This window comes from Globicephala melas, chromosome 9 (genome assembly GCF_963455315.2).
Source record: "Globicephala melas chromosome 9, mGloMel1.2, whole genome shotgun sequence".
Taxonomy (NCBI): Eukaryota; Metazoa; Chordata; class Mammalia; order Artiodactyla; family Delphinidae; genus Globicephala; species Globicephala melas.
In genome coordinates, this window is record NC_083322.1 from 21265444 (window position 1) to 21291690 (window position 26247).

The following is a 26247-nucleotide window of genomic DNA, read 5'->3' on the forward strand; positions in this document are numbered from 1 at the left end:
TGAGCCTAGATACAATGGGTGAACACCATAAGGGGTTTGGATGAGAGAGGAGGAGCAGGGAGCAGTCAGAGAACAGGGACCAGGAACTAGAAGTAGGCTGGAGCTATTATGCACAGAGAGGCCAGGCATAGCTGTGCTGGACAGGTGGCCCTATCACCACCAGCTCTGTTATCCTGAATCCTCCACTGCGTTGTTTCAGTTCTCGCCCCTTCATGACAACGAAGTGACATTTCTGACATTCACGACGACTCCCAAAATCTTATACCCTCAACCCCTCTTAGTAACCTGTATTCCAAGGAGAAGATAAGGAAGCTCTGGCCTGGATGGTGCAAACAGGGAGTGCACAGAGGCAATGGCAGTAACTAACCCGAAAAGGTTGCAGTGATAGCTACCCCGAACCTAAGAACTAGTAGCTGAATTAGCCCTAAATCAATAGCAAAACTGGCCGCACGGCTTGATTAAATGAAACATTATTTCTCAATTGTAATCATTCCAGGATATCTGTGTTCTCTAAAATGCTCACTATGACTGAACTGAAAGGCTTAACTGTCTTCAGTTTGTGATTACGGCACAGAGAGGAGATAAAAAGCAGTGGTAAACATCAGATAAAGACAATATTTTTGTCTTGTGCACAGACCAGCTAAGCCGCACAAACTGACTTTTCAGCTGAAGATTTTTTTTTTCATTTTACTCGACTCAATAATCATTTACCCACTGGATATTGCTTAAGGGGCAGAGTTTTCATCCAATTCTCATTTAACGAGATTGAAAAGGAAAAACTAAATAATAATATGCCATTTGTGTATAGTGCTTGTCTTTCAAAGAAGACATCATAACCCATTTTATACTATCTAATTTACATTAACAGCCCTTTTATAGTGTAAATACTAGTAAGGGCTATTATTATTTATTATTATCATGCATACAAAGTACGCATAGAAGAAACTGAGGCATGCGGGAATGAAATGACTAGTTCAATGTAACTTCCATTTTAAAGGTGAAATAGCTGGTTTTTCCTTTTCTTTTTTTTTGTTTTGTTTTACAATGAAGCCATGCTTTAGATAAACAAGCTTATTAAGGTGTACCTTGCCCTTAAATTTTAAGATGAAAAATACCTTGCTTTAAAGAAATCACAAGGGGTTTCCCTGGTGGCGCAATGGTTAAGAATCTGCCTGCCAATGCAAGGGACACGGGTTCGAGCTCTGGTCGGGGAAGATCCCACATGCCGTGGAGCAACTAAGCCCGTGCACCACAACTACTGAGCCTGTGCTCTAGAGCCGCGAGCCACGACTACTGAGCCCATGTGCTGCAACTACTGAAGCCCACGCGCCTAGAGCCCATGCTCCTCAACAAGAGAAGCCACCACAATGAGAAGCCTGCGCACCGCTAGCCCCTGCTCACCGCAACTAGAGAAAGCCTGCACGCAGCAACAAAGACCTAATGCAGCCAAAAATAAAATAAATAAAATAAAATAAAATAAGAAAGAAAAAAAGAAATCACATGGGCCAAAATGTTCATTCTGTTCCACAGATCAAATCTCTCTCCCAAATCTAGATGAAAACCAATCAATTCCTATCACCCAACTCATTTTATTTATTTATTATTATTATTATTTTTTGCAGTACACGGGCCTCTCACTGTTGTGGCCTCTCCCATTGCGGAGCACAGGCTCCAGACGCGCAGGCTCAGTGGCCATGGCTCACGGGCCCAGCCGCTCCTTGGCATGTGGGATCTTCCCGGACCGGGGAACGAACCTGTGTCCCCTGCATCGGCAGGCGGACTCTCAACCACTGCACCACAAGGGAAGCCCACCCAGCTCATTTTAATCAGCACAGTGCTCAGCACCTTGCGCCACACACATTACGAGTCGTTTGTGTGTATCACTCTCCTCTTTACATGCATTATGCTACAGTAATCTTGTCATCTCAATTGTACTTGGAAAGTACCATTCCATGCACTAATTCTGTGTATATGTAAAGTCATTGACACTTTCATGTTTGTATGAGCTTCCATCTGTGGGGTAACATTTTTCTAATCTTTTCATGTATTCATCCACTCACTCATTCATTTATTCATACTCTCAAGCACTCATGCATCCATTCAACAAATATGGATTGTGTGTCCAAAATGTGCAAACACTACTCTAGATGTAAAAGATAGAAGAGGAAGACAAAATCACTGACTTCAGGAAACTCAGCCCAGTGAGGGAGCCGGAAGAGTAAACAGCTGTAGTTAAGTGTGGTTGGTGTAGAGATGGAGTGACACATGAAAGTAGTGTGGGGACAACAGAGAGGGGATTGATCTCTGTCTGAGAGGGTGAGAAAGGCCTCTTAGATCTGAGCATGCCAGGAAGAAGGGGATTTGGGTATCCCAGGTAGAGGGCACAGCACAAGCAAAGGCACATATAAGACCATCCTGTGCGTTTGGGGAACCACAGGAAACATGGTATAACAGGAGGTTCTTCAATATTCTATAACTGGTTCTATTCCATAATCCAGGCCCGAGATGTCAACATAAATAATTGTATAAAGGGAAATATATGGTCCATGGGTTGTCTTCAGTCATGTAAGTAAAAACACATTCTACATGGGATCTGTATCAAACTACTTTTTGAAACTCTAACAGTTTGAAAAATGTCACATAGGTAACAGCGCAAAATCAAAGCTTGGGTCTGGTCTACCCAAAGTTTGTATTCTCCATATTTCACCTCTAGGAGGCGGCAGGTAAGAACAGCCTACCTATTCATCAAATATAGGTAGGTGAATACTTAGTCCACCTCCATTATGGTTTCAGTATAAAATTTTTATATAGAAATACTTCCAAATACAGCATTTCCAAATGCACTACATTGTGTGAGTCAGATATTTCCTGTTTACCTCTTCCCAACCATTCAGCCTTGGTGCTGCCCAGCCTCCAAAAGCATGAGAGCCAGCCTTATAGACCTATCAGCACCTCTATACACCAGCAGGAGGTGTTGGAAATAGTCTCTGAAAATTCTACACCCAAGTGCCTGCAGGGACAGCTCTTCCCTGAAGCTTCTGAGAAGTCCTGCATGAAGGCCTTTGTGAACCAGGTCTGTAATAGATAAAATGCAACCATTACAGAGAACTCACATAGAACCTTCCCTAGACTAACCCTACTGCCTTGGTAATCCTACTCTGAATTCCCTTGTCACTTAAGAAAAACTTTGCACCACCAAATTGCATCCTTGTTTCTATTTGGAAACTTTTCAGAGACTCTAAGAGTTCAAAATAACTAATCTATTTTGGTTCCTGACCAATTATAGAATCCTGTCTAAGATATGGTTTTTTTTGTTTTAACTTGGCCACGCCACGCGGCTTGTAGGATCTTAGTTCCCCGAACAGGGATCGAGCCTGCGCTCCCTGCATTGGAAGCATGGAGTCTTAACCACTGGACCGCCAGGGAAGTCCCTCTAAGACATTATTTCTTCATTCATCTACTACTTCACCCATTCAAAGAACATCAACTTCCTCTTTTCAGACTCTCCTGAAGCCAATCCAGTCAGCCTTTGTCCCCCATTCTACTACTGCAAACACACCTGTGAAGGTTGCAGTGACCTCTCTGTTGTCAAATCCAGTGGTCAGTTGTCCATCCTCACCTTACTGCCCTCTCAGCAGCTACTTGGCACTAACGATTAGTCCCTTTCTGTTGAAACATTTTCTTCACTTTGCTTCCATCACACCACACTGGCTTTCCTTCTACTTCATTGTTTATTCCTTCTCAGTTTCTTTTGGTGGGTCCTTCCTGATTTCTGAATGCTGGGAGTCCCCTTGGGCTTAGTCCTCTGCAATTTCCCATCCAGTCCATTGCTTTATTTTATTTTATTTCTTAAATTTTTATTGGAGTATAGTTGCTTTACAATGTTGTGTTAGTTTCAGGTGTACGGCAAATTGAATCAGTTGTACATATATCCACTCTTTTTTAGATTCTTTTCCCATATAGGCCATTACAGAGTATTGAGTAGAGTTCCCTGGGCTATACAGTAGGTCCTTATTAGTTATCTATTTTATATATAGTAGTGTGTATATGTCAATCCCAATCTCCCAATTTATCCCCCCGCCACTTACCCCCTGAAAACCTTAAGTTTGATTTCTACATCTGTAACTCTATTTCTGTTTTGTAGATAAGTTCATTTGTACCCTTTTTTTCAGATTCCACATATAAGCGATATCATATGATCCACTGATTTAAATACCATATCTTTTGTCCTAATGTCTGACTTGGAAGCTGCAGAGGGGGTTTCTTTTCCTAGAGGCAGTGAAGTTTGGGTTGGGCACTGAAGGAGGAAATGAGTTGGCTGAGGAGAGAAGATACTTAGGGGAATAGGATGGGGAAAGGCACAAAAGTGTGAAAAGGCAAACTGTGTTCAGAGAAGAGAGGGAAGTCTGGTGTGGGCTGAAAATAACTGGTAAGGTAGGATATAGCCATATTGAGAAGAACCTTGATTTACAGCTAAGGAACTTGGACTTTCCCCTGAAGACAGTAAGTATGAAAGGTATCAGAGGTTCCTAAATAGGGAAGGGATGTGATTATTCATATTAAAAATAAATACATAAAAATTTAGTAGCAAGATGACGGCTGAACTAGAGTAAGGGGAGACTGGAGCCAAGAAAGCCAATTAGAAGGTCACTGTAATAGTCTAAGGAAAGGATTATGGTCTGAATCACCATAGCAGCAACAGGATGAAAAGTAGTGACAAATCCAAGGGAGATTTAGAAGTAGCATTGAGGACATAGTTATTGATTAGATAGGCATCTGGGAGTAGGGGAGAAAGGCCAAGGTTGAAGTGTAATGATATTAACTAAGCTAAATAAGAGAAGGAGAGCAAGAAGGTGGGGGGAGGAGGATGAGTAGCATATTAAATTTGCAGTGATTATAGGACATCCAATGGCAAATGAAAGACACATCTGCAGATCGGGAGAGAAGTTTGGACTGAATATATAGGTTCAGAAGTCAGTGTCCACTGGTAGTTAAGTCCTCAGAATGGATGGGATACCCTGAGGAGGGCATACAGTGAGAAGAGTGCCAAGACCTTGAAAAAAAAAAGCATGCAGGCAGCTGTCAGAGGAAGAGGAGCCAGGGGAGGAGACTGGGAAGGAGCAGAGAGATAGCGTAAGAACGGGACAGAGGTCTGCAAGTAAAGGGAGAAGAGACCTTCAAAGAGGAAATGATCAACAGTTCTCTCTGGGGTAGGATGAGTGATAAGGTTTGGTAATTAGATCTGATGAACACAGTTTCTACAGCATTAGAAGGCAGACTGGAACGGATCAAGTGAAGACTTCTCTTGGAAGTTTGGCTGTAAGGGAAGCAGGTAATGGCTGGGAAGAAAATGGAGTTGGGCAAAGTACAGAAATTTTTTTTATGAAATGGAAGTCTTTAGTATAATAGACAGCCAGCTAGTTTCTGCTTAAACAACTCTTGTGAGCTCACTACCCCACAAGACAACCTTGTTGCATTTTTAACTAGCAATTGATCATCCTGAACAGTTCACCATATATTTGTTGAGTGCCTGCTCTGTCTAGAGCATTGGGCTTGGCATTTCAGTGCCTAAAAAGATATTCACGACATGGTCACTTACTGAAGTGGATTTAAAATATTCAAAACTCATGAAGAAGAAAATCAATTGTAAGTCCACTACTGAGATATTACCACTAACAATATTTTTCTGTGTATCCATCCAGTCTTCTTTTCTGAGCAGATATATTTAAAAATAAATTACCAACATTTTCTGATATCATGACATCTTCCATAATCTTCTTTTTACTGGATGCATAGATTTCATCAAAGGAATATATTACAATTTATAGAATACTTCTTTTTGGACCCTTAGGTTATCTCCAAGTGTTCAATATTATAAAGAAGGCATGCTCTACTAAATATTCTTCTACATTAAATTTTGTGAGTGTTTCTGGTTATTTTCTTAGGATGAAGTCTTAAAAATGAAATTACTGTGTTAAATAGTTTGCACACATTAAAATTTTTTTATACACAATGCCAAATTGCTCTCTAGAATGCTTGAACCAATTTACATGCCCCATATTGTATAAGCATGTATATTGTATAAGTGTGTTTATTTCCCTGAATCTTTATTCATGGAAGTTATCATTTTAAAGTTCTTGACAGTTTGTTAGGTACAAAGACATCTGGTTTTACTTTATATTTCTACTTATGGAGTCTTCACTTGATCCATTCCAGTCTGCCTTTAATTACTACTAAGACTGGACCAATCGAATTCCTTTTTTTCTTTTTGCCTTTTCATGTTCTTTACCCACATGGCTTTCGTGTTCTTTACCCACACTTCTTTTGAAATGTTGTATTATTCTTATAAATTAGTAAGAGCTCTTTATATATTAAGGACACTACCCTTTGTCACATATATATCTAGTTGCAAAAGTTCTAGCTCTCATTTATATTTTAATTTTGTTTGTGGTACTGTTTCATCTACATAAACTAAAAAGTTTTAAGTAGTCAAATCTATAAATGTTTTTCTTTTACAAATCATAAACCTTTATTTTTTCACTCAGATTTTTACCACTCTAAGGTCAAGAAATGCTTACACTACTTTCGTCTTTTCAAGACATATCACTTCCCTTGTATGGGTCATTTTTCATATTTAACTCTTTAATCCATTGGAAATTTATTCCATTCCTTCTTTTTTATTCCTTATAAATTTCATTTATTTATTTATTTATTTTTGGCTGCAGTGGGTCTTCGTTGCTGCGCACAGGCTTTCTCTAGTTGTGGAGAGCGGGGGCTACTCTTTGTTGCTGTGCGTGGGCTTTCTCTAGTTGCAGAGAGCAGGGGCTACTCTTTGTTGCTGTGCACAGGCTTCTCATTGCGGTGGCTTCTCTTTGTTGTGGAGCACCGGCTGTAGGCGTGCAGGCTTCAGTAGTTGTGGCACTCGGGCTCCGTAGTTGTGACTTGTGGGCTCTAGAGCACAGGCTCAGTAGTTGTGGCACACGGGCTTAGTTGCTCCGTGGTATGTGGGATTCTCCCGGACCAGGGCTTGAACTCGTGTCCCCTGCATTGGCAGGCGGATTCTTTTTTTTTTTGCGGTACGCGGGCCTCTCACTCTTGCGGCCTCTCCCGTTGCAGAGCATAGGCTCTGGATGCACAGGCTCAGCAGCCATGGCTCACGGGCCCAGCCGCTCCATGGCATGCGGGGTCCTCCCGGACTGGGGCATGAACCTGTGTCCCCTGCATCGGCAGGCGGACTCTCAACCACTGCGCCACCAGGGAAGCCCTGGCAGGCGGATTCTTAACCACTGCACCACGAGGGAAGTCCCCCATTCCTTCTTAATCATGTTTGTTCTATCCTTTTGAATCAGAGATGATGCTTTGGTTTCAAGAAAGAGAAATCTAAGTCAAATTGGCTTAAACAAAATATTTAATTTATTGCCTCCTGTTAGTAGAAAAGTTCAAAGGCTTCAGGGCCATGTATGGTTAGGTGGCTCACACAATGTGGAGAGGACCTGATGGTTCCCTCTTCATTTCTTTGCTTTAGTCCCTGGTGACAGCTCCATTCTCAGTAGACTCTCCCAAGAGACTCTCCCCTCCTGGTCCCTAGATGGTGTCCAAGAACTCCCAGGTTACATGCTTCTGCATTCACTTCTAGAGGAAAGTGTCTTTGCCTTAGCACAAAAATCCTGACATTCTCTTTCGTTGATTGGACTGACTTAGGTTACATGCCCATACATGAAGTGGTCACTGGGGCCAAGGGGATGAAATTCACTCATTGACTTAGTCTGGACCACATGCGCTATCTTCTGGTGATAAAGGTGGAGTCAGCTTTCTCAAAACTACATGGATGTCCTACAGAAAGGGCAGCTGAGAAAGAGGGATTCATGCGAGAAGACAACTAAGGTAAGGACTACATCTTTAAGTATCAAGATCATTGCTTTTGATAGAAAACGACAAATCCTCTGCCATTTGAAAACATTTGTTCTACCACCATTAATGCAATAGAAACTAGAGTTAAAATCATGAAAGGACATGGTCCCTTCCTTAGGTACTAAACCCCTTACATTCCAGTTGCATAGGGACCACCTGGGCACATCACAGTTTCTAAAAGTCTAATCATATGTGACTGGGACAATTTCCTCCATGGCCAACTAATCTATGGGTTCTCTGAATTCCTTCTTTTAAACAGGTTACATAGACTTAGTAGAAGAAATAAGACCATAGCTCCAATTCTCCCCTGAATTCATTCTGGCAAAGTCTCTGTCTCCTGGCTACTTTGTTTTCTGGTTACTTATTTGGACCATTCCTGTCTTTTTTTTTTTTTTTTTTTTTTTTTTGTAATCTAGAAGTCTTATACCACTTTGCAATGTCTTTTCCTGGTTTGTGACCTGAGACCTATATCTTGACCTAAATATCTTCTTAGAGGAGCCCTCCAAGGGCTAACTATAGCTAACTAAGTTGGACTTTGGAGCACTGGGGCTTTATGTCGACTACAGCAGGGATTCAGAAGAGGCAGGACACAATAGTACTCATGTGCTGTGTGCCAGGCACAGTTCAAAATGTCCTGCCCAGGGCAAGCCATTATCTGACCCCATGAATGGGATTAGCGCCCTTATAAGGAGAGATGATCTCTCTCTCTGTGTGGATACAAGAAGGTGCTCATCTGCATCAGATACCAAATCTGCTGGCACCTTGAGCTTGGACTTACTAGCCTTCAGAACAGAGAAATAAATGCTTTTTGTACAAGTCACCCAGTCTATGGTATTGGTTATAGCAGCTCCAACTGACAAAGACATCGTTCTCCCTGCCCCTGTGACATACCTGTACAGTGACGTGGCTTCTGTGGGCCCAGAGAAGTCTCTTTTTACCCTTTCTTAGAGGTTTTGACCACAGTTTTCCTCTCTTGTCTCAGTCCTGTCTCTAGTACTTGCTGCTCTTCTATTCTTCAACTCCTTGTATGATACACCATCACTTACTGTTTTTAGAGCCTTCCCCACAAAACACTACCACGTTAAATACATCTATTGAAGACACTTTCTGATTTTAGAATTATTAAAAATGTGTGGGAAAAGCCTTGTACCTTAGCATCTAGTAAATGCTATAATTGAATGATTTTGGTTTTTAGCTACCTATTAACATCAGACAGTCTGCCCCATTCAGTAGTTGGGTTGTGCTACCCCTTCTTTATTATTATTCTTACTATATCCATAAGCAAAAAACAAACAGAAATTGTCTTCAGTACTTTTCCCAGAGTCTAGTTTTCTCTGGACTTTAAGTCCTCTGGCATTATTTTCACAGGTCTGAGTCCTTCTTTAGAGTGAGGCCTCCCCCTCCTGCTATCTATTTGTGTACATGTCCTTTAAAAATACAAGCTAATCAGAACACTTCTTGAGCAGCCACATTGATCTTTTTTAGATGCTCCCTTTTCTTTATTGAAATCACTGGCTTCATAAGAATTTAAATTTCAAGTCACTTTACTCCTCTTGAGCTTTCTTTCCTAGTTCCTGGCCAGATAGAGCCTTATGTCCATATATTCTCTTAACTTGCTCAAGTTTTCTTTGTATCCGGTTAGCAAGTGAAGAATTGCCTTCTCTGGCTACTACAAATTCAAGGATACTGTGGTCACTTTAAGTTGTCTGTCACTTCCACTTCACCAACACATTCTTCTTAGCTGGTTAGAATTAAGCATAGAATAGTACCTTTTCAATAAGCAATTAGTTTAAATTTAAGTCATGCCAACTTTGACGTTCACTTTTCAGCAGAATGAGCTTGTCAGTAGATGTTGAAGTTCTCCATTACCCCTACATTGTGGCCCTGTGCTATTAATTCTGTCATTTGTATTGGGAAAGCATTATTGATGTGGCCATAACAGGATCACAAAGCATGCTAGAACTAGCTGACAATACATGGCCAGGGGAGAGACAGCACGAGCCCCGAAGGGAGTGGAGAGCTCTCCTCAGGGCATGGGCTGTGAATACAGAAGCCGGCTTGGATTAGGGCAGCTGGGCTGTTCAAGACCTGATGTCTCCTACCAAGGTGAAGTTCAAGAAGCTATTAATACTAAGAAGTCCAGCACGAAGGCTGAGGCACGGGTGTATCATAGTTTAAGGAGATCACGGCAGGGGTGTGAACAGCAGAATACAGCCCTCTGTATTAAACAAGACATCAGAATCATGGTCAAAAAGACCAGGGTTCAAGAGAGTGTCCCAAATCTACAGGAAGCCTGGATGCAAGGCAGAATGAGCGGAGACTGAAGGTGTGGAGGTTAAGGTGGAAGCCCAGAATTGGACAAACATGGAGTGGGAGGCATAATAGGAGGGACCTGCAGATATCCAAAGCTCACAGCTGACCTGGCGAGAAGGAAGCACGACGCTGGGGCTGATACTGATGACACACTTTCTCCCTAGTCAAAACTGGCATTTAAGTCTTGGGGAACTTGGAGAATTAGACCTATAGGCAGAGCTCCTTAGACAATCCAACAGCTGGCAAAGGCAAGACAACTAGCCAGCTGCCTTATTGTAAGTTCCTGTGACAATGTCACTTCTGCTTTTATTTTCACCCAAATCTTCTCTACCAGGCATCAACCTTCAGGTTTGTGGGTTTTCACTTGTATTCGTAAGTTCTTGACTCACAGGGCTACTCTGCTTTGCCTTTGTGTGCTTCTTTGGAAGAAATTACGTACCTTCGTATTGGTGTAATACAACAGCTATTGTTTACTGATTACCTATCATGTACAGGTACCATGCTAGCTGATTTACATACACTATGTCTTATTTAATTCCCACAGCTCCTCCTTGGGAGGTGGGTATTATTATGCCCATTTTAAAAAGAGGAAACTGAAGCTTATATGGTTTATGCAATCAGCTCAAGGTCACACATCAGGGAAACAAAAGAGCTCGGATTTAAATTTAGTTTTGTCTAACTACCTATCTGTGGCTTAAATGACTACATTTATACTGTAATACAATTACTGTCAAACAATTCTCACTGACACCTATCAGCCACTAGATTTTTCATCTATCTATCTATCTATCTATCTATCTATCTTCTAACCTCTTTTATCTCTAACACTCAGTACTGCACTATGTAAAAATGATTATTAATAAGTACTTACTGAGAGGTGGAGTCAAGATGGTGTACTAAGAGGACCCGGAATTCGCATCTCCTCACAACTAGGGCACCTACCAGGCACCAGTGGGGGACCATGGACACCTAAGGGGACAGGAGGAGCCCCCAGAGACCAGGTAGGATGTGGGGTGTGGGGGGAGTGAAGGGGGAGAAGTGGAGGCGGGACGGGACTGGCACGCCTGAGGGGCGGCTAGTGGAGGGGAAGGGATCCCACGCCTGAGGGGAGAAACTGGGGAACCATTGGGAGGGCAGAGGATCAAAAGGGAGCGTGGCCAGGTTTCCCCTACCCACTTGGACCCCCAGGAACCTGTTGAGATCCCCGGCCTGATCCTCTGCCCACCCCCTCCAGCCATGTGGGTCCTGAGGGGAGTGGGAGGGAGAGAAGGGGGAGCAAAAGTAAAGGCTGGACCTCCGGGACCGGCACCCCTAAGGGGTGGCTAGGGGACGGAAGGAGTTCCTGCACCCAGCGGGACCCACCCATGGTTAGGGGTCCAGTGGCTAGGGGTCCAGCAGGGATGGGGGAGACCCTGGGGGAGATGGTGGGGGGGCACAAAGGAACAGAAGGAAATGGGGCCAGTGCTTTCACTGTCCACTTAGGCACTGGGGAGCCTGTCCGGCTCCAAGACCTAATCCTCTGCCCTCGGAGCCTCCCTCCTGCAGCACAGAGCTCAAGCCCTGCCCCTGCAAACCCACCCAGGGCACCACCTCTACACTTGGAGACCCCCTCCAATGCACTGGGCCTAAACCCTACCCACACACCCACACGCAGGGCCCTATCTCCAAACTCCGGAACTCCACGCTCCACAGGCCCTCCTTTCCACATGCTGCCTCTCCCCTTTGGGCCAGTCCTAAGCAGAGGCCCCGCCCCATGCTCAAACGTCACCCCCCCAGGTCCTGCCCCATCCTAAACCTCGCCCCTGCCTAAGTTCCACCCGCCACCTAAACTCCACCCCCATAGCCAAGGCTTTTTGTTTTTTCCTTTTCGTTTTTCCTCTTTTAGATTAGGTTCTGTTTTACCTTGTTGATTCATTGTTGTTGATTCTTTTATATTTTTATTTTTCCTGATAAAGCTTTTATTTTTCTAATTTTATTTTATTCTTTATACTTTGTTAGTGATCTCTCCTTTTGGTCTGTTCCCCCCCCACCACCTTTTTTTTCTTTTTTCTGTTGTGATTTTATTTTACCTTGTTGCAGTTGTTTCAAATATAGTTTTATTTTTCATAAAATATTTTTTATTCTTTGATATTATACTGCTCCTTTTTTTCTTTCTTTTTTTTTTTTAACCACACCACAAAGCTTGTGGGATCTTGGTTCCCAGGCCAGAGGTTGGGCCCGAGCTCCTGTGGTGGGAGCTCTGAGTCCAAACTGCTGGATTAACACAGAACCTCAGACCCCAGGGAATATCAATCAGAGTGAGGTTTCCTGGAGGTCCTCATCTCAGCACCAAGACCCAGGTCTACCCAACTGCCTGCAAACTCCAGTGCTGGACGTCTCAGGCCAAACAACCAGTAAGACAGGAATACAGCACCACCCATCCGAAAAAAAAAAAAAAAAGAAGAAGAGACAAAAAATATATTACAGACGAAGGAGCAAGGTAAAAAACTACAAGACCAAATAAATGAAGATGAAATAGGCAACCAACTTGAAAAAGAATTCAGACTAATGAGAGTAAAGATGATCCAAAATCTCAGAAACAGAATGGAGAAAATACAAGAAACATTTAACACGGATCTAGAAGCACTAAAGAGCAAACAGTGATGAAGAACATAATTACTGAAATTAAAAATACTCTAGAGGGAATCAGTAACAGAATAACTGAGGAAGAAGAACGGATAAGTGAGCTGGAAGATAAAATGGTGGAAATAACTGCCAGGGAGCAGAATAAAAAAAAAAAGGAATGAAAAGAATTGAGGACAGTCTCAGAGACCTCTGGGATAACATTAAATGCACCAACATTTGAATTATAGGGGTTCCAGAAGAAGAGAAAAAGAAAGGGTCTGAGAAAATATTTGAAAAGATTATAGTCGAAAACTTCCCTAACGTGGGAAAGGAAATAGTCAATCAAGTCCAGAAAACACAGAGAGTTCCATACAGGAAAAACCCAAAGAGAAACACACCAAGACACATATTAATCAAACTATCAAAAATTAAATACAAAGAAAAAATATTAAAAGCAGCAAGGGAAAAGCAACAAATAACATACAAGGGAATCCCCATAAGGTTAACAGCTGATTTTTCAGCAGGAACTCTGCAAGCCAGAAGGGAGTGGCAGGACATATTTAAAGTGATGAAATGGAAAAACCTACAACCAAGATTACTCTACCTAGCAAGGATCTCATTCAGATTTGAAGGAGAAATTAAAACCTTTACAGATAAGGAAAAGTTAAGAGAATTCAGCATCACCAAACCAGCTTTACAACAAATGCTAAAGGAACTTCTCTAGGCAGGAAACACAAGACAAGGAAAAGACCTACAAAAAACAAACTCAAAACAATTAAGAAAATGGTAATAGGAACATACACATCAATAATTACCTTCAGTGTAAATGGATTAAATGCTCCAACCAAAAGACATAGACTGGCTGAATGGATACAACAACAAGACCCGAATATATGCTGTCTACAAGAGACCCACTTTAGACATAGGGACACATACAGACTGAAAGATGGAAAAAGATATTCCATGCAAATGGAAATCAAAAGAAAGCTGGAGGAGCAATTCTCATATCAGACAAAATAGACTTTAAAATAAAGACTATTACAAGAGACAAAGAAGGACACTACATAATGATCAAGGGATCAATCCAAGAAGAAGATATAACAGCTGTAAATATTTATGCACCCAACATAGGAGTACCTCAATATATAAGGCAAATGCTAACATCCATAAAAGGGGAAATAGACAGTAACACAATAATAGTAGAGAACTTCAACACCCCACTTTCACCAATGGACAGATCATCTGAAATGAAAATAAATAAGGAAACACAAGCTTTAAATGACACATTAAACAAGATGGACTTAGTTGATATTTATAGGACATTCCATCCCAAAACAACAGAATACACTTTCTTCTCAAGTGCTCATGGAACATTCTCCAGGATAGATCATATCTTGGGTCCCAAATCAAGCCTTGGTAAGTTTAAGAAAATGGAAATCGTATCAAGTATCTTTTCTGACCACAACGCTACCAGACTAGATATTAATTACAGGAAAAAAACTGTAAAAAATACAAACAAGTGGAGGCTAAACAGTACACTACTAAATAACCAAGAAATCACTGAAGAAATCAAAGAGGAAATCAAAAAATATCTAGAGACAAATGACAATGAAAACATGATAACCCAAAATTAGAGAAAGAAGAACAAAGAAACCCCAAAGTTAGCAGAAGGAAAGAAATCATAAAGATCAGATAAGAAATAAATGAAAAAGAAAGGAAGGAAACAATAGCAAAGATCTATAAAAGTAAAAGCTGGTTCTTTGAGAAGATAAACAAAATTGATAAACCAGTAGCCAGACTCATCAAGAAAAAAGGGAGAAAACTCAAATCAACAGAATGAAATGAAAAAGGAGGACTAACAACTGACACAGCAGAAGCACAAAGGATCATGAGAGATTACTACAAGGAACTATATGCCAATAAAATGGACAACTGGAAGAAATGGACAAATTCTTAGAAAAGCACAACGTTCTGAGACGGAACCAGGAAGCTATAGAAAATATAAAGACCAATCACAAGCACTGAAATTGAAACTGATTAAAAATCTTCCAACAAACAAAAGCCCAGGACCAGATAGCTTCACAGGCGAATTCTATCAAACATTTAGAGAAGCGCTAATGCCTATCCTTCTCAAACTCTTCCAAAATATAGCAGAGGGAGGAACACTCCCAAACTCATTCTACAAGGCCACCATCACCCTGATACCAAAACCAGACAAAGATGTTGCAAAAACTATAGGCCAATATCTCTGATGAACATAGATGCAAAAGTCCTCAACAAAATACTAGCAAACAGAATCCAGCAGCACATTAAAAGGATCATACACCATGATCAAGTGGGGTTTATCCCAGGAATGCAAGGATTCTTCAGTATACGCAAATCAATCAATGTGATACACCATATTAACAAATTGGAGGAGAAAAACCATATGATAATCTCAATAGATGCAGAAAAATCTTTTGAAAAAATTCAACACCCATTTATGATAAAAACTCTCCAGAAAGTGGGCATAGAGGGAACTTACCTCAACATAATAAAGGCCATATATGACAAACCCACAGCCAACATTGTTCTCAATGGTGAAAAACTGAAACCATTTCCACTAAGATCAGGAACAAGACAAGGCTGCCCACTCTCACCACTGTTATTCAACATAGTTTTGGAAGTTTTAGCCACAGCAATCAGAGAAGAAAAAGATATAAAAGGAATCCAAATCGGAAAAGAAGTAAAACTGTCACTGTTTGCAGATGACATGATACTATACATAGAGAATCCTAAAGATGCTACCAGAAAACTACTAGAGCTAATCAATGAATTTGGTAAAGTAGCAGGATACAAAGTTAATGCACAGAAATCTCTTGTATTCCTATACACTAATGATGAAAAATCTGAAAGAGAAATTAAGGAAACACTCCCATTTACCATTGGAACAAAAAGAATAAAATACCTAGGAATAAACCTACCTAAGGAGACAAAAAACCTGTATGCAGAAAACTATAAGACACTGATGAAAGAAATTAAAGATGATACAAACAGATGGAGAGATATACTGTATCCTTGGATTGGAAAAATCAACATTGTGAAAATGACTATACTACCCAAAGCAATCTACAGATTCAATGCAATCCCTATCAAACTACCAATGGCATTTTTCACAGAACTAGAACAAAAAAATTTCACAATTTGTATGGAAACACAAAAGACCCCAAATAGCCAAAACAATCTTGAGAAAGAAAAATGGAGCTGGAGAAATCAGGCTCCTGGACTTCAGACTATACTATAAAGCTACAGTAATCAAGACAGTATCGTACTGGCACAAAACCAGAAATATAGATCAATGGAACAGGATGGAAAGCCCAGAGACAAATCCATGCACATACGGTCACCTTATCTTTGACAAAGGAGGCAAGAATATACAATGGAGAAAAGACAGCCTCTTCAATAAGTGGTGCTGGGAAAACTGGACAGCTACATGTAAAAGAATGAAATTAGAACACTCCCTAACACTGTACACAAAAATATGGATTAAAGACCTAAATGTAAGGCCAGACACTATAAAACTCTTAGAGGAAAACATAGGCGGAACACTGTTTGACACAAATCACAGCAAGCTCCTTTTTGACCCACCTCCTAGAGAAATGGAAATAAAAGCAAAAATAAACAAATGGGACCTAATGAAACTTAAAAGCTTTTGCACAGCAAAGGAAACCATAAACAAGACAAAATGACAACCCTCAGAATGGGAGAAAATATTTGCAAACGAAGCAACTGACAAAGGATTAATCTCCAAAATATACAAGCAGCTCATGCAGCTCAATATCAAAAAAACAAACAACCCAATCCAAAAATGGGCAGAAGACCTAAACAGACATTTCTCCAAAGAAGATATACAGATTGCCAACAAACACATGAAAAGATGCTCAACGTCACTAATCGTTAGAGAAATGCAAATCAAAACTACAATGAGATATCACCTCACACTAGTCAGAATGGCCATCGTCAAAAATTCTACAAACAATAAATGCTGGAAAGGGTGTGGAGAAGAGGGAACCCCCTTGCACTGTTGGTGGGAATGTAATTTGGTACAGTGACTATGGAGAACAGTATGGAGGTTCCTTAAATAACTAAAAATAGAACCAGCATATGAACGAGCAATCCCAGTACTGGGCATATACCCTGAGAAAAACATAATTCAAAAAGAGTCATATACCACAATATGCATTGCAGCACTATTTACGATAGCCAGGACATGGAAACAACCTAAGTGTCCATCGACAGATGAATGGATAAAGAAGATGTGGCACATATATACAATGGAATATTACTCAGTCATAAAAAGAAACGAAACTGAGTTATTTGTAGTGAGGTGGATGGACCTAGCGTCTGTCATACAGAGTGAAGTAAGTCAGAAAGAGAAAAACAAATAACGTATGCTAACTTATATATATGGAATCTAAATAAAAAAAGGTTCTGATGAACCTAGGGGCAGGACAGGAATAAAGACACAGGCGTAGAGAATGGACTTGAGGACATGGGGAGGGGGAAGGGTAAGCTGGGAAGAAGTGAGAGAGTTGCATGGACATATATACACTACCAAATGTAAAACAGATAGCTAGTGGGAAGCAGCCGCATAGCACAGGGAGATCAGCTCCGTGCTTTGCGACCACCTAGAGTGGTGGGAGAAGGAGGGTGGGAGGAAGATATAAGAGGGAGGGCATATGGGGATATACATACGCATATAGGTGATTCACTTTGTTATATAGCAGAAACTAACACAACACTGTAAAGCAATTATACTCCAATAAAGATGTTAAAAAAAAGTAAGTACTTACTGAATGAATTAATACAGTTAAAAAATGTGATTAGAATGACTATATCCTCTCTTGGTTTGGGTATTTACATAGTCAAGAGGTAAGAATTCTTCAGTTTGCTCTATAGAAACACTACATTCATGCACGTTGAATCATTACATGGATGAGAAGGGGCCAAGTGTTAAATGAATACTGAACTGAGGAGACATACTTTATTCCCAACTAAGTCAGATGTAGGCAAATGTGTTTATACGTTCAAATAAATTTGAGAAGTTAAAGTAAAGCGTATATATGAAACAGATTATTTTCTCCAGAACTCTGAATCTGAAAATCTTTCTCACGACATGATCTTCTTGTTTGTCTGAATCAGAGGTTGCCAAACTAGTGTCCGTGGGCCAAATACAGCCCACCCCTGTTTTCACCTGGCCTGTGAGCTAAAAATGGTTTTCATATTGTTAAGTAGCTGAAAATGATCAAAAGAAGAATGATCCTTCATGACATGTGAAAATTATATGAAATGCACATCTCATTTTCCATAAATAAAGTTTAATTGGAAACATAGCCAAGGTCATTCGTTTACTTATTGTCTATGGCTGCTTTAGCACTACCATGGCAGAGCTGAGTAGTTGGGACAGAGACTGTGTGGCCCACAAAGCCTAAAATATTTCCTTTTACAGAAAAATTTGCTAGCCTCTGGTCTAACTAAATAATACAGGATGTCATAATATTTTAAATATTGTTTAAACGACATCTATTATTTTGGTTTCTAACTAAAGGACACTGGACTCAAAAGTCATGACATCTCTTTTGCTGTGTAGAAGGTTTCCATGTTCTCAGGACAAAGTCAAACCCTCTCCTCCTTTGGTATCCTCTATATTCTCTCCTGATAGCGGTAGCACCTTTCTGCAAAAACAATAACAGACTGAGAAGCTGGTGGTTTCTCTAAGAGGTGATATGTCTCTTCCTGCCCAAAGTCATCTTTCTCTTTGATAGGAAACTGGGGCTGGGCATCCTTATCAGTGGTTACAGTGTATTACAGAACTGTAGTGGCCCCGAAATGGATTCTCCAGACTCCATCAACTGCTTCAAGGTGGTATGATGGAGTCACATAGGTGAGGAAAAGCAAATTGCTCTTTTTGTCATCATCCAGGACCTAAATAAAGACAAAAATGACTCAGAATGACGAGACACTGGTGAATATTACTTATCAAAATGTTTTCAGGAGGCTCTTAACATCCCAGCTCAAAATCCCAGGGATTTTGAGCACTCAATCAATGTGTTAGCTCAGGAGTAAAAGCAAGGGAGTAGAACTTCTTACTTTTCCTAAGATCAGGTTTGGTTTGCAGTACAGTTCAAGGGAGTATGCCTTACTTATTTTTCGAGACACAAAGACACATTCTGTTGTCTTTTTGTATCTCTTTCTGTCTCTCTCTCTCTCTCTGTATCTTTGTCTCTCTATCCAATTTAACACAAATGTACTGATCATTGATTATATGTGTGAGGCACAGTACAAGCCCTGAGGATACAAAAATAAATCAAATAATCCCAACTTTCAAGGAGCTTAGGGTTTATGAAAGAAACAAGTTAAAACGATCTTCCGGGACTTTTTGGAAGCATTTAACATGAGTTGATCCTCCTTAATATATTCCCCTCTTGGTCCTTTGGCTCCGTAGTCTCCTGGTTTTATTTTTCTAGTTTCTGATTCTCGGTCTCCATTGCCAGCTCTTTTTTTTTTCTTTCTATCCAATTTCTAAATGATCAGAGTTTAGTCGTGGGCCTGCTTTTCTTTTGATTATGTCTACCCGCCTTAGGCAATCTTCTCCGAAATTTATAAATCCAGTTCTAGCAACTCTTCTGAGCTTCTAATCCATATCACAGATCTGCAGTAGGCATCTCCCCTGAGACAGAACTTCTGATCTTCCCCTGCGTTTCTGAAACTATCCCAGGATTCTCCATCTCAGTAATTGACATCTCTGCTCATGCATCGGATCTTGGAAGAAATCTCAAGTCAATCATGATATTACCTCCTTCTCCATAACTCACCGTTTCCATTGAAATGTTAAGTTCTTTAAAATAACTCTTGACTCTGATCATTTCTCTTCCTGAGCATGCTACCACCCTAGACCAGGAAACCATCATCTCTCACATGAATCACCGAAATACCTTCCCAGTTGGTCTCTCCACATCTATTCTTGCCCTGCTTTATTTTATCTTCTCACAGTTAATGTTTTTCAGGCAAAAAACCAAAAATGTGGGCTTCCCTGGTGGCACAGTGGTTGAGAGTTCTCCTGCCGATGCAGCGGACATGGGTTCGTGCCCCGGTCTGGGAAGATCCCACATGCCGCACAGCGGCTAGGCCCGTGAGCCATGGCCGCTGAACCTGCGCGCCCGGAGCCTGTGCTCTGCAATGGGAGAGGCCACAACAGTGAGCGGCCCGCGTACCGCAAAAAAAAAAAAAAAAACACCAAAAATGTAAATAGTCTTAGAAAGAAACACAATGCTAGCAAAATCCACATGTTATTCTTCATCCTAATCTTTTTTTTTACTTAGTAATTTATCATGAAGATCTTTTCACATCAGAACACCTAGAACTGCCTCACAAATTTAGCAGCTGACTACCATTCACTTGTATAACTGTACCATAATTTATTTAACCATTTCTCTATTGATGGACACATAGGTTGTTTTCAGTCTTTATCTACCATAAATAATGCTTCAGTGATGATACTAGAAGAGTCATTCTTCAATATGGGTGAGTACATCTATTGGATAAATATAGAAAAATGGAGTTTCTAGGTCAAAGGCTTTGTACATTTAGAAATTTGATAAATACTGCCAGGTTGCCCTCCTCAGAAGCTGTACCAATTTTCAGGCTATTGACAATGTAAAAAAGTGCCTGCTCCCCAGCCTGGCAAACCAAGTATGCTAATTAAACTTTCTGATTTGTGTCAACCCAATATGTAAAAAGTATATCTCATTGCAGTTGTAATTTGCGTATCTCTTGTTATGAGAAAGGGTGGGTATTTTTGCATATTTTTAAGACCCATTTGTATTTCCTTAACTGCTATTTATTTGTCATACCCTTTGCCCAATCTCCCAGAGTTTTTGATGTTTTTCTTATTGATTTGTAGGAGTGCTGTGATTTCTTATTAAATAATCTAGTTACCAGATTCTTTCAGAATCCTAGTATTTTAAAAAGTCACAATTTTGTCAAATTTTCCCTAATAATAAGTAATCCTCAAATGTTAACTCCATTATAGGGGAGCCCACATGAAAAGCTCAATGTAGAGGTTATGAATCGATTTGCAGAAGTCCAGACTCCCTGAAAATAGACTGACAAGACTGCCTTATACCTATAACTGTATTATTTCATTTAATTTTCCTAACAGCCCTGTGAGGCATGTATTATTATTAACTACAAAGTAAAGCTCAGAGAATGTGAATGTCCAGGGTCCCACAGCTAATAACTCTTCCACTTCTGGAACCTTGAAAGCCTTGTAATCCATCATCACTGGCCATTCTTCAGCCATACCAGGCTCTGATCCTTGATAGCTCTGATTTCTAAAAATCAACTGCTCTTCTCTTTTGCTTTCTACAAACATCCAATGAACATTTTTAAGTGCCTACCATGTGCCAGGAATTCTCATGGGGTTTACATTTTAGAGGGGTTACATTTATAAGCAATAAAAAAAAACAGTCATAAAGTTTTACTACTATGAAAAATATATATAAGATTTGTAGGAAGGGGCAAGGAAGGATACTTTCAGCAGACGGGGCAGGAAGGGCCTCTTTGAGGAGGTGACATTTCAAAAGAGATCAGAATAATCAAAAGAGTATTCCAGGAAAAGGAAATATCTAGGGTAAGTCCTTTAAAAACAAGAGCAAATCCAATGTGTTTCAGGAATAGAAAAGAGACGACTGCAACTGGAGCCAGGGGAGAGTGGTGGGAGACAAGTTTAAAGAGGTGGTCTGGGATGCCACATAAGGCTTTCTGGCCAGCAAAGGAGTCTGGACTTTATTCAAAGTGCAATCAGAAGGCATGGAAGGATTCTAAGATGGGAGCAATATGATCTGATTTATTTTTTATGATTTATGTCACTCTAGCTGTGCTGTGGAGAAAGGAGGCAAAAGTGGAAACAGGAAAACCAATTAGAATCTATTACAGGGGCCCAGAAGATGATGTTTGTATTAGGGTGATGGCACTGGAGATAGAAAGAGAGAGATTGTGGAAATGTTTTGAAGGTTAAAGTTGACCTAAATTCTTCATGGAGTAGACATGAGAACTGAGGAAAAGAGAAGAATCATGAACATCTACATGCTTTTTGGCTTGAGCAAATGGTAGATGGTGATGCCATTCAATTTGAAGAAGGCTAAAAGAATCCAGAACTTTGTATTACTATATTATTTCTTTCTTCCCCTATGCCTCCTTAACCTCACAGATCATGATTTTCTCTTCCCAATACTTTCATTTTCCTTCCCTACTTGGACTTTAGTCCTTCTTATCCAGAAGAACTTCCTCTATATACCTCCTCTACTCCTATCCATTCCTCAATCCACTGCAATCTAGTTACTATCCCCATTATCCCAATAATCTCCTTGCTAAACACAACATTGACCTTGCTGCTAAAACCAAGGAATTTCAGTCTATTTTTCTTGGCCTTTCTCTAGCATTTAATAGTATTGACAATTCCTCCTTGGCTTCTCTGAAACTACTTGTTCCTGGTCCTCCTACATCTCTGGATGTTCTTTCCTGTATCTTTGTTTCCTCACCTTTTAAATGTTTGCATTTTCATAAGGTTCCAGAGTAGGTCCTTTTCTCTTCTTACTCTATACCTTTTCTCTTGGGGATTCCATCTACCTCCATGGACTGTCACTCACTCTGATGATTCCAGCATAAATCTCTCTCCTGAGCTCTAGACTCCCCTGTGCATTTATATAGTAGAAAGCTTCATTTTGATATCCCATGGACACTTCAAACTCAACATGTTTCAAATTAAACTAATTACCTTCCCTCCTCAACCTACATCTCCTCCTGAAGTCCCCAACCTAGTGAATGGTAACACCATCTTCCCATTTACCTGAGCCATAAATCTCCTCCTATTCCTTAATTCTGCAGATATAACCAATAATAAAATTCAGTTGGTTCTGTGTCCCTAATATTTCTTGAATCCTTCTCCTCTCTCCATTTCCATTCTTGTTGCCTTCGTTTAGACGTCCATCATTTCTTTCCCCATAATGCTGAAACAGCCTCCTAACTAGAGTGTTGCGCACACTAATAAATTCTCCAAACTGGAGTGATCTTTATAAAATGGACATTTGATTGCTTCACTATGCTCCTTAAAATTCATCAGTAGTTCTCCCCTGGCCTTAGGATAAGTTGAAACTTCTTAGGAAGACATAAAAGACTTTTCATAATACAAGACCTTGCTGAGCCTTCTGGGTTCCACCATGCATTCACACAAGACAGAAGCTACTACTTGCTGGGCACTGTCCTTCACCTTCAACTCTATGGGCCCACTTTTTTACCCCCAGGACTTTACATATAGGACTTTCTTCGCCTGGACTACATTTCTCTTTAACTTTCTCACTTGTCTGGATTATTCTACTTATGCTTCAGAACTCCTCTCTGAATTCATCTTCTATGGTTAGGGACCCTGACTATGCCCAGTCAAGGTTAAGTACCTTTCCAATGAGCTCCCCTGTTGCTAGCATCTCACTGTTGTGTGATCAACTATGTACTCCTCTGTCTCCTCATTAAACTACAAGATCCTTCAGAGCAGACTGTCTTATTCATCTTTGTATTCCCAGTGCCTTGCTCAGTACCTGACACACAGCAAGCACTCAATAATGAATAAATAAAGTGGAAGAGTTGGGTTTCAAAGTCAGATCTTCTCTCTCTGGCACAAATCTCACATTTCTTTATCCTACTTCTTAACGTCTTGAATCTGAAAATTTCAAGAATCCATGCTACAGTTTTGCCTATCACTAATTAAAATACAGGCAAATAGATTACTAACTCCATGAGGGTTCAGTTAACCAGGTATTTCTTGAATAGCCCTTATTCATCACTCCACCGTTTTGCTCATCAAAGTACTTTGGGTTAACTATATCTAAAATGACTGAAAGATCTTTCAATACACTTTTATATCCTTTCTATCTTTTATCCTGTTACTTCCACAGCACCGAAAAGCAAGCAGAGAGTAAATACATTGGGAGTCGGGTCGATTTTATTTGTCTGGCAACTGACACTAAAAAGTGATGTGTCAACAGCAAACCATTTCCCATTATCATTTCCTCCAAGGTCTCTATGGGTATTAAAGTTTCAGTGTGAAAATTTAACATTGCAAAATTCAGCTAAAATTGAAATTTTTATGTAGTGAGTTCAATATAATCACAGAGTTTTGTAAATGGAAGGAATCTTAGAGATCCTTTAGCCCAGCACTTTTGTTAAGCTTCCATGAGGTAACAGACACGAGAAGACCTGTAATAGCTCACCCAAGGTCATCCAGTCTATAGAATTTCCTAACTTTCAGTTGGCCGATCTTTCCTCAATGCCATAGATACCCTATTATTTTCCATCTAAACAAATTATCTACATCGGAACCTATCTAACTATTTACATAGTGCTTATCTTTATGATATTGCCTTTGTCATATCCTTGTTATAAAGAGGAAGGAACTGAAAAATAAGCAAGGCTGTCTTATCCAGGAACATAAGAGAATTGGTAAAAGAGACAATTAGTACAAAGAAATGGGCTCCTATTTGTAGTGTAGCCTTGCAATCACACTCTGTTCTCTGAGTGCCCCAATGCTAAACCAAGCTTATTTGTGCTTCTGGGGCCTGGATTCTATTCAGTTCTATGCCTTATTTAGTCTAAATGACTTCCTCAGCTTCAATGTGTATTTTTTTAGCTTTATTTTATAAATATCATACTTAAATCTCCTCTCAAATTGGGTTTGTTTTAGTTCTAATGCTGAGGAATCAAGATTCTCGGTAAGAGAAATAAAGATGATGGGTTTTTCTAGGCTTTACATTTCAAGAATGGTTTTCTCAAATGGCAACTGGCAGTCTACTTTATTCCTCAAATGATGACGTTTTCCATGGGAATTAGAATTTAATTGGGATAATTTGTTTCCACGGAAAGCACAGATTTCTTTCCAAGAGGATCAGTTTGATAATGTTTTACCAGCTAAAGCTACGAGACCAAATATAAACCAGTTCTGAGAAACAGGAAGTGAACCTAACTGGTCTAGTCTGCGTGTCCCTGGCAGTGACGCACATACAGAAATCAAATTAGGAAAACAAGATATGTGGGTGTGAGGCAATCGATAATAATCCAGGATGCTACAACACAAGCGAGAACGCCTTTAACCAAATGCCATTCATTTTAATAACACCCTGAGAAGTTTGATTTCCACATAACATGCTAGTGATTAGAGAGCAGGATGAGCTTGAGTTCCCTAGCAACAGCATGTGCTTTTGAGACAGTCATTAGCCTTTCAGTTAATCCCGCCAACCCCTTACTGCTAATGTATGACTGACATTAAAGAGAAGAAGAAAAAAAAAAAAAGCTGTTGCAGAAAGTGCTTTGAAATTTCCAGGAGCAAAATGGAAAAGAATAATAATTTTTTAAAAAGTTGTCCTGAGAATTGCACTCAGGTAAAAGAAGTAATGTTCCTATATGCCCAGCCTGTCCCCTTGTTCACTGCTTTCAGTTCTAGATCTCTGAATCCCCTCCCGGTAAAGAGCAGCAGAGGTGAAATTGTGCAGAGGTGAAATTGTTCAGAGTTTAAGGCAGTCCCCTTAACCAACATAAATCACAGTCTGAAAGTGGAGTGCATAGTGGGGTGGGCAGTTTGGGTAGGACCGAGGCTGACGGGGGTGGGGCTGGGTGGGCGGAGGGAACGTAAGGCAGTTTTCTTTCTCCTTTAAGCAGAGTAAATTACCCTGGTTGAAGCTGCTTGGGGAAGGAGGGTGGTGAAGGGAATGAAGCTATTTTTCCTATTGATTGTTTAATTGCACCAGAGGCTGTTTGTCCAAGGCCACTGGCCAAGAGCATTATGTTCGTGGCTAAAGTGAGGTTGGGCAGGTTTCCATAGCCTTTCCTAGTGTTGAACAAGACAACCCGTAAAGCTCAGCCAGGCTATAGGAATATGGTGTATGTTGACTTTTGCTAGCCAGCTGTACCCTAAAGCGCCACGGCTGATGGGATGATGGTTTTCTAACTCTGAATCATTGCCTCTAGCTCGGTCCTCAGTTCAGGATGCACAACTCCTCTGTGTAGCCTGGGTCAACTGCGGGGCGTTATTCGAACGGTAACTATTGCCGCGGGTCATCCTTATCGTGGCCTGGGTCCCTTTCAGCTGGACACTGGACTCCTTCAGTTTGGCTGGGGTGATTCCTAGTTCTCCCCGCCTCCCCACCTAAACCCCCTGCGCACTCCCTTCCCAAGGCGACCACCTGCGCCGCCCCACTTACCATCTGCCCCGCGGGGAGCGCTCCCCGGGGTAGCGGAACCCTCCCTGCTCCCGGGCGGCTCTGGGGGAACTCGGTGTTTGCCTCCAGCCCTTCGCTGCTGGAGAGATCAGGTTCCTCCCCTCCTCCCCCT

General features: G+C 40.7%; 1 protein-coding gene across 1 annotated transcript in view; it reads right to left on the reverse strand.

Annotated features, from left to right (window-relative positions):
• The window catches only part of MKLN1 (muskelin 1), a 357649-nt gene extending 331415 nt beyond the window's left edge, over positions 1-26234 (reverse strand). Inside the window, exon 1 of the mRNA XM_060305303.1 lies at positions 26118-26234. The gene's annotated coding sequence lies outside the window, so the exon portion shown is untranslated. The remainder of the gene's footprint in view (positions 1-26117) is intronic.
• Positions 26235-26247: the final 13 nt, after the last annotated feature.